The following is a 10,235-nucleotide window of genomic DNA, read 5'->3' as shown; positions in this document are numbered from 1 at the left end:
AGATGATTGATGGTTCTCATTACCTGTTGCTGTTTACTTGTGCGGTCAACTGAAGAATGCTTCTCCATATATTAACCTTTCATCAGGTCCCCAAATCCATTTTATCAAGAAATTAGATGATTGTGCTTTATCAGACACAGGAATGTCCATTCATACTTAAAAAAAGAAACAACACTAAAATATGGCAAACAAAATCTTTCTGTTATTTTCAAGTGATCAGTGTAAAAGCACAAGGTATGGCACGGCAAGGTGATTCCTCAATACACAATGGAAAAATGAATTTTGTGAAACGCCTGATTTTAAAATATGACATCACTGGGGTTAGCATACAAATTACATACAAATAATACGTCCTTCTTCAAAAATACATCCTCCTCCTTGGCAGCATACCAGGAAAGACAGAGAGAGACAGACAGACAGACAAGAAAGACAGAAAGACAAACAGCCATACACAAAGAGCAAAAAAACATTGAGAGTGAGAGAGAGAGAGAAATAAGCACTGAAGAAAGATGGAAGACATCCCTGCCAATCGATCCCATCAAAGTTATTTAGTTGATACACAATGAGGGTAGCTTTCATCTGCCGTAGATGAGTAACTCTCCACGTACGACTGGCAGCATCTCTCCCCGTCTATCGCTGGTGCGGCAGCCGAAGCAATACGAACAGGGCAGCTGCTACAAAGCAGTGTTGTGCATCCATTCTATGTCCTGTCAGGTGATTAAGCTTATTGCAAGCTCCTACAAGAACATATAGCTGTGCTTATTTCTACAGCTATTTTCTTTTAATTGTGGTCATTTACGGTGGAACTTTGTACCTATCATAAAAAATGCTTGTAATGTAACATTGTTGTATATCTAGATTTTCACTTTTGAAATCAGCTACTTGCTTTCTTGTAACTATCCTAGGATGGCCAGCATATAAATACTTATTAAGATTATCTGTTAATAGCATGTCTCATCTATTTTGCCAAAAATGAAAAATGAATAACTAACTAAATCCATAGCAATTATTGTCTGGACAAACAAGCATCACCTTCACAAAATGTAATATGAAAAAAATTCATATACAGAATATACTGAATTTATTGTCATGCAATCAATGTTTTGCAATCCTCACTAACTCATCAACATTACACTTTTTATCACCCCCCCCCCCAAAAAAAAAAAAAAAGGAGAAAAGGAACTCCTCTCATTCATGGCAAATCATGGGTTTGCATCTCACTTGGTGTGTCAGTGCAGTTACAATGCACAAATTTCTGAGCAAAGACGCACTGTCTTGTATCGGCTCACTAATAACGTTTCCCCTTTCGTCTGGGGCTGGTGTGCGGGAGAGTATCGCATTGCTGTCGGCCTCCTCTCCTATGAAAATCTGCCCCATTGATCGACAGTGGCCAGCCGTTTGAGTCGGACGTTCCGCTTGCCTCGTCCTTTTTCATGCCGTATCTTATTTCTGATGTCAAGACCATTTTCTCTGTCTTTTTTTTTCCCGGCTTTTCCTCTTATTTTCATCACTCCAGCCACATATACCACAGTCTTTGAGAAATGAGAAAGCAGCATCATTTAATCTTTCACTGCCTTCATTTTTAGTGTCTTTTTTAAAATCTATTCTAAAGAGAAGGCCAACACAAAAATAACAATAAAGTCATCCCATTTCCCACTCTGTAACACAAAGACATTATGGAAATAATTGCTTCTAACTGTATCTGAAAGCGTCTGAACTTGTCATGATTACCAAACAATAAACAAACAAACATAAATACAAACTGACAAATGATGAAATGAATGGTGATGTATTTTCACACAGTGGTAATTTTTACTAGAAGCAACAAAGATGTAAAAAAAAAAAAAAAAAAAAAAAAACCCACCAAGATGATAACAAAGTTTCATACAACTCAGTGTCACAAATTTAATGAAGTAAAAGTAGACACTGTAAAAACAGCATTCAGATTATACAGGGACAAGATTTGTTTTTTGTTTGTGTGTGTGTGTGTGTGTGTGTGTGTGTGTGTGGAGGGAGGGATTTCTTAATGATTATTTGCACAATACATACCCATATGAGAAAAAAAGGCATTTATACACACGTAGCACAGAATGACTCCTTGCATAATGCAACAATATCATCAAGCATTTCAAAGACAGCATTCAGAACATTGAACAGGGAAGACTATGTCTTATCCCTGCAAGATGGTAAGTGAGTATCACTTCTACCTAGTTATAATGTATATTGCTTGTCACCCAAATAATCACCTCATCATTGTTTCTGTCGGTAGAGCAAATCTGAGTGGAGACTGCTCTCTAAGTTCTCTGTCTCCTATACACAAACACACACGCAGACACACACACACATACACACATACACGACCAAAATTAGGTTGGTCAAATACCACAAATGGAAGATATTCATGTGATAAAGCTTTCTAGCTCACAACTGCTATGCAAAATGGTTTGAGCAACCGGGTAATACTTTGCAAATTTACACATTAAAACTCTTGCAAATTGCATCAAAGCATGCTGATGACGAGCTGTGTCTTACCCCATCCCTGGGACTTTATTTCGTTGTGCCAGAAGACTGTGTGAGTGCGTGAAGAGGCTGCTGACGTAGAAGAGTGATTTGCAGCCAGAACTGTGAGGACGCCCAGAAAGGAGTGTACTCTTTGGACTTGACTATCTGTCTGACAGATCTCATCTCGCTGGACTGTCTTCTCTGCCTAACTGTGAACCCACATCAAAAACTGTGTGGTGTGCCTAACTGTAAGATCATGTTCCCTTCATACACTAACTTCTAAAGAGTATAACCAGGAATCTTTTCCTGCTTTCTCAAACTTAAATCTGTGTAGAGTTTCAGGCATTGCTGAATAAAGCTATGAATGTCCTTGTATAGATCTGTTCACAAAAGAAAATAGCATGCTTTATCTATATGGAGTCACATGAACATAATTTCATTGTCATTCACTGTTATCACATTCATTACAGCAATGTAATCAAGTCAAAGTATCAGATACCGGTAATCTCTTTAATGATTTACTTTCCACATTGTCCACAAATGGGTTTTTCACTGTGAGCTGTTCTAACTCTTTATGAGACTTTAAAAGAAATAATGTCAACAAATATTTCCACAATTCCATGATCAAGATTATCTGCATATTTGTTCTTGTAAAGAACCCTAAAAAGGAGTCTCTTCTATTTACCATGGCAGTTTTCACACTTTGTTTAATGTTGATTTAGAAATTCAAACCAAATAAATGCCTTCTCTACTCTTTCACAATTACAATGTTTTGTTATCATTACCTACAAAGATTATTTTATTTGTTGTTTAGTATGAAACAATCAACTTATTAGTATCTAACTCAACACTTACCCAATTATACATTATTTTGATGATAATGATTCTTTTCAAGCTTCTTTTCATTCTTTTTCTTATAAAGGCGGCCCTCTGCATAATCGTTTCTTAACTATAAATGTTATTCTTATCACTGCTGCATAGACATGCATACTATATATTATATCTCTTTCATATCATTGTTTATGCAAGTCAAAAGACTGTGTTAAATCTATTTTATATATTTCCTACATGTTCATGATTATGTACTTATATATATCGTGGTTTATGCAAGTCAAACGACTCTGCGTTTAATTTACTTTGTATATTTTCTGTATCTTCATGATTATGTAACTTATGAATATTGATTTGCAGAAAATAAAGTATCTATCAATAATGGTTATTCATATTGGACAGTTACAGTACTTGTGCAATCTGCCACATTCTAACACACCCTAATGCAACACTGTTGTCCATGCATCACTCTTACTACAGGTACTCCATCAATTCCAGAAAAGAAAGAAAGTATTAAAAAACACAAAATGATGTCATCTTTCTAGCCATCAACTCATTGATCAAACTATTTATCATCCAATTACCAATCCATCCATTTCCATCCATCCACTTATCCTTCAATCTGTGTATTCATGCATGTTTGTTTCCAAGCATCCATCATTCAATATATCCATCAATCCATTCATATACAATGTACATTGTCTCTTAATTCCTCTATTCAAAGCACATTCATCTCCAGACAATGAAGCAATCTATTAATCAATCAACCATTGAACATAAAATGTACAGTATGTATAATCATAGTTATGCAGTTTAATGTAAACTACCAAAGATTCTACAAAGATCCTTTGTATCTGCTTCTCAAAACTAAAATTAAAACCTAAAGTACCAAATGTGTCTACAGAAGTGCTTAATGGGTGTGTGCATGTGCAAAGGTGTTTGTGTGTGTGTGTGTGCATTTGAAAAAAGCTGTTTTGTTTATCTTAAAGTTCAAATATCACTTTAGGTATGTCACAACATTTAACCTGTAACACAAAACCATCATTTCCTGAACTTAAGTTTGAGTAGAACTCATAATCAACAAGAATTTAAAAAAAATACCATAATTAATCTAAAATTTATGCAACAGAATGTGAAATGTAGTTGCCTTCTGGGAACATAGAACATCAGGATTCTTAAGTCTAATTTGAATTCCATTATATAAACTAGAGCACTCGCACAGGAGACCCGTTCAAGCACATGTATCCCCCAAACCCGTATCCCATACCCCATCTGGATTACTTTTTAGGCCAGAATGTTGTGGAATATGGCAACTGTTGCAGGATATAATCAAATCCGACGAGAAATGAGACTGGTATAAAATAGCACATACAAGGAATATGACCTATCATCCTATAAAAGTTTGAACAATGAGAGCGCTGGCAACGAAAACTTTTGTTACCTAGAATAACTCCCCATAAACCTCAATAGCAAGTTCAAATAAAATCTGACAAAAGAAATGTGGCTGATAGAGCATGCACAAGAAATGTGACATGGCCTCCAAGTCGGAACACTGAGGGTGCCGTCACCACAAACTGTTGTGTCCTTCATGTAGAATGACCACCCATACACCTCCTTAGCAAGTCTGAGTAAAATCCAGTGGGTAACAATCAAGTTATTGCATAAATAAGCACTTTTGCAAATTTTGTCCTGATCATGTACCTTTGACCATGTAAAAGGTGGAACAGTGGGGCCAGCAGTATCAATATGTAAAGATGTCTACATTTGACTATAATATATTTACATACTAAATTTAAAAAAAAAGAAAGTCAAGAAACACAGCCAGGATTGTACACACAAGCAGACCCCAAAATATTTTCCGCTTCATGTATAAAGACGGAAAAAGTAAGGGCGCCACCACCAAAAACAATAGGCATCTTCATTTTACTATAATGCACCTTTTTGCCAAATTTGAAGAAAATCTGATTAGAAATGTGGTTGATATAGCGCACACAAGAAATGTGACATGGTATCCAAGTCGGAACACTGAGGGCGCCGTCATCACAAACTGTTGTGTCCTTCACATAGAATGACCACCCATACAGCCTCCTTAGCAAGTCTGAATGAAATCCGTTGAGTAACAATCAAGTTATTGCATAAATAAGCACTTTTGCAAATTTGGACATGATCAGGGTGACCTTTGACCCTGTACAAGGTGGAGCAGTGAGGGCAGCATTATCGATAGGTATAGGTGTAAAGATTTGACTATGATACATTTACAAACCAAATTTGAAAAAAAAATCGGTCAAGAAACGAGGTCAGCGTCGCACACACAAGCAGACCCTGTTAAATTTACTTTTTCATGTATAAAGACGGAACAAGCAAGGGCGCCATCACCAAAAACAATAGGCGTCTTTATCTTACCATAATACACCTTCATGCCAAATTTGAAGATGATCTATTAAGAAGAAGAAAATCTCTGCGGCGGACATGGACGCGGATGCGGACGCAGCGCAACAAGGCTAAATCCATTAGTATATTTTCTGTTGTTTTTGTTTTGTTGTTGTTGTTATTGTTACGATTATCATCATCATTATTATTATTATTATCATTATCATTATTATTATTATTATGACTATTACTACTATTGTTATCGCTATTATTATAGTTATTGTCATTGTTGTTATTATTATTATTATTATTATTATTATTATTAGCATTATCATCATCATTATCATTATCATTACCATTATCATTATTCATTCTGCTTTCAATAACAAAAACCTAATATTAACATTACATGTACACAATACGGAATCAAAACATACTAGGAGTTGTGGGTGCACCAGGTTGGGCAGCCTGGGTCTATAAAGAGCCAAATAAATGACTTCTTTTATATTCATGTGAGCCTGACTTGGCGGATACCGGCGCTATACAAGACTTCATCATCATCATCATCATGTATGTCACAAAAAGCACTTACAGCAGCATGACCTATGCAATGTACTACAATTCAGTTGTAGTTCTAGTAGCATGATGCATACTTCTAACCTCATCCTTTGACTGAATAGAAGCAGTTAAAAGTGTGCTGCCCAATAGGTGGCGCTGTTCAGAATAAGACTGGACATCTCCTGGTGTGTACAATACATTTGAGGATTATGTTTTCTTCCTAGGTAATACATCTCCTCCACATTATGTGGCGGCCTGCCTTCTCTACCTTTTTAAGTGGTTGGCTTTGAGAATATGATACTGGCAACAAATTCCAATCACCAAAGTCAAGTGAGTTGGAATATTCCAGGGATGAAAATTGATGTTCAGTGACTTTATCAAGTTTTCATGTTTCACATTTGATGTCATCAAGTAACAAATCCAATGCTTCAATATCTCTCCTTTCTGCCTCTGCCTTGGCAATGGTTTCATGCACCCATTAACCCACTGAGGACATATTATTTTGCTATATTACATGCATTTCCCATACACAACTGCCCGAGTATACTCAACACTAGTCTTCAACGGCGTGACCTGAAACCACGACCTGTAGATTTGCATGACCTGTAGATTTCTTGTTTGTCTCGATCTCTGTCTCGGCCTATAAGCTCTCTCCATCTCAACTCAGTCCAGATCTTTCCGTCAGTATATCCGGAAAAAAAAAAAAAAAATTACACTCGTATTTCCACATTGATCACTTTGAATATGATGAAACTGTCTGAATGCTATTTCAGGGTGTATAAAAATAACATCTTACCTACAATTCGTATTTTGCAGAAAACCCCACTCAATTGGCGAAGTGGTCACAGCAAAATGTGTATCTTTGTAAAACATGTCATGGGTCCGTCTCTTCCAAGCTTAGTACTTGGATGCTTTTGGAATTGCACATTAATGTGTGAACACAATGGACAGAACTTGGAGGGAAGGGATTCCCAACATGCTATACAATACTCCTCATTCCTCTTTGAACACTGAAGCAAAACTGATGGAGTTTTCTGTAAGATGTGGGCAAAAGTTATAGTCTCATACCCTGAAATTGTATTTGAATTGATTCACTATCTTTAAAGTTATCGGTGCGGAGGGCCCCATTGTAATGTTTTGTTGTTGTTGTTGTTGTTGTTGTTGTTGTTGTTGTTGTTGTTGTTGTTGTTGTTGTTGTTGTTGTTGTTGTTGTTGTTGTTGTTGTTGTTGTTGTTGTTGTTGTTGTTGTTGTGTGTTGTTGTTGTTGTTGTTGTTGTTGTTGTTGTTGTTGTTGTTGTTGTTGTTGTTGTTTGGGAAGCATACAATAGTGTGCTGCCTCAGGCCTCATGAAACATATAATTGGACTACAGCATTTCAATCCTTTCAATGACTAGACAGAGAGAGACTGCTGAGCAACAGACATTGACACATAAACATAGGGTTTCCTCCTTGTATCAATAAGCTTTTTGACACAACCACTGATGTGTGTCACAGCTTCCTGCATGAAGGACTATTGGATAGGAACACTAACGACTACTCTGATGATAAAGACATGAGATTTGTTTATTCTTCTCAACTTGCATACTAGTATACCAGCTGGTATATTGCATCTGTTTTAAGCACTAGTTCTCCACTATCTACAGGTGTATACACTATGTTGATATTGTGCAAAAATTTTCTATTTTGTTTTGTTATCAATTTACATCCTTGAAGTTAAATTAGAATAAAAAACACACAAAATAATAATTCAAAGTCAGAATAATAGATTTGATAACTTGGCACTCTGGTTTGTGGTTGCTTTAACGTAAAACTTAGTAAATACCCTACATCAACAGTAGTAGTAATAAAAAATCACAACTTCAAAAGGTCTCTGCACTTTAACCGTATGTTGACCTCTATTGATAACTTTTGGTCTGTACATAGCCAAATCACTAGACACTTTATAAAATGAAAATATACACCATATATTTTCAAACAATTTTTTCTTTATTTTCTCAGGACCCTGTTCAGCTCCATCTTCAAATTTTTGATGTAGCATGTACACTTCAATACTTTCATAAGAATGTTCACTTTTTTCTCAGATTTATCCCTACTTCTTTTGCTGTCTCTCACACACACACACACACACACACACGCACACACACACACACATCCTCAAACACACAAACTTCCTATACAGATCCACAAAGAGAGAGAGTATGGGCCGCAAACAGGGAAGGTGACTCTCAGTATCACACTGAAGGCGGGGTGGTAGGTATATGAGTAGAAGCTGACAACGCTCAACATGACTGCCAGCACTAAGTCCCATTGCCCAACAGCAAATTTATAGACTGTAATCAGCAAAATCTATTCAAGGTTGGCTAGAAAATAATCCTGATGATAGGGAAATGAAATCTAAGTTGATATTTTTTCAATTGATTTACTTATCAGTTTTAGACCTTTATGATGAACCGTGGAAGTGTTTCAGACAAAGTATGAACCCGTAAAGAGGTTTATATTTCCATTTAAGCAGTAAAAACAGCACTTAAAGTTTGTAGCACTGAATTTTATGGCATGTCAGCAGAGTTCCTGCTAAAGTGGTTCCAAGTACAACTCTAATTGGGTGAGAACTGTTATAGTAATCTAATATTGATGACAACACACTTGCTATCCTAGTTAATAAACTGGGGGTTTGTTGTATTTCATGAAGGGTTTGTGTTATTTTCAGATATTTATTTATTTTACTTGCAGTCCTAAACATTTTATTCTCCATTTAGCATACAGTATACACATATTTCTTATTGGTAAACAACCATCATCTAAAATAAACACAATTTAGGTACAAATGAAACAACAAATGGAATTCATGAGCTACGTAACTATTCATTTTAATTTATAAAACACATTTCCAGTTACATCTGGAAAAAATAACAACAAATAATAGCTCTGGCATGATAAGATATGAGCTTTATCAAGTTAACACAAGTTGATAAGTTTACAATGTCTAACATTTTGTTGTCAGGGGTGACAATTTAAAAACATGAAATACAAATAGAGAATATGTACACAGCCTTGAGTAATAAGCCATATATTTCTTATTTAAGAGACAGATGAAATTTTCCATGACATATTTTGATATGTGCAAACAAAATGGGAAGTTTCTGGTGAGAAACAATATGTCATGAGTTCAAGAACTATTGTTTACCTCTCTAAAAGACTCTTGTTTTCGTCGTCATTTGCTTCAGCGAATTAATGGGCATTTTATAATTTACACAAAATGTTCAGTTTCATTTTATTGGTGTAATAAGATCAGATTAAAGTTCCTTCTTCACTAGTACTTGTAATGTAAGCAAATCAAACAAGACATAAAGTAAGAATTCATGTGATCAAACCAACAGCATTTATCTTAATAATTTTGTGTGTGTGTGTGTGTGTGTTACATCTGTGTCAGGCGATGGTTTCATAACTATGGTTACCTGTGACCCAGCATCACAAAAACACAGAAAAGTTGCAAAAAAACAAACAAACAAGAACAGCAACAATTTCCTGATTTTGGTATTGTTTCCACTCCAGTGAATTTTACTTTTTACTTGTATGACAATTTCAAAAGTGGTATTAAAATCTATGATTATGATAAGAGCTGCAGAATGGGATATGAATATCTGCCCTTTTTAAGAAGCAAAGTTAATAACCTCCCACCTTGGAGACATTATGTGTTTTGCACTCCCCCCCCCCCCCCCTTTTTTTTTTGGGGGGGGGGGGGGGTTAACATGTTGTATTTTACCATGTTGTAAATTTTGTGGATACCACTTGTCTCAAGATATTCATAACTACCCACAACAAAATATGTGGTGTATACTGTCATTCTAGTCCCAAAAAACCTACCAAAGAACAGTATGACGGCCAGTCAACGCATATTTTGCATTTATACACAAGAGGTCAACTTTTAGAGCTCTATAGCACCATACTTCCGTAGAACCAAAAGTCTTGTATCT

The sequence above is a fragment of the Diadema antillarum genome, unplaced genomic scaffold (genome assembly GCF_040938485.1).
Source record: "Diadema antillarum isolate AM-2024a unplaced genomic scaffold, OU_Dant_1.0 seq00000264_RagTag, whole genome shotgun sequence".
NCBI classification, from domain to species: Eukaryota; Metazoa; Echinodermata; class Echinoidea; order Diadematoida; family Diadematidae; genus Diadema; species Diadema antillarum.
This window is presented reverse-complemented; position numbering follows the sequence as displayed.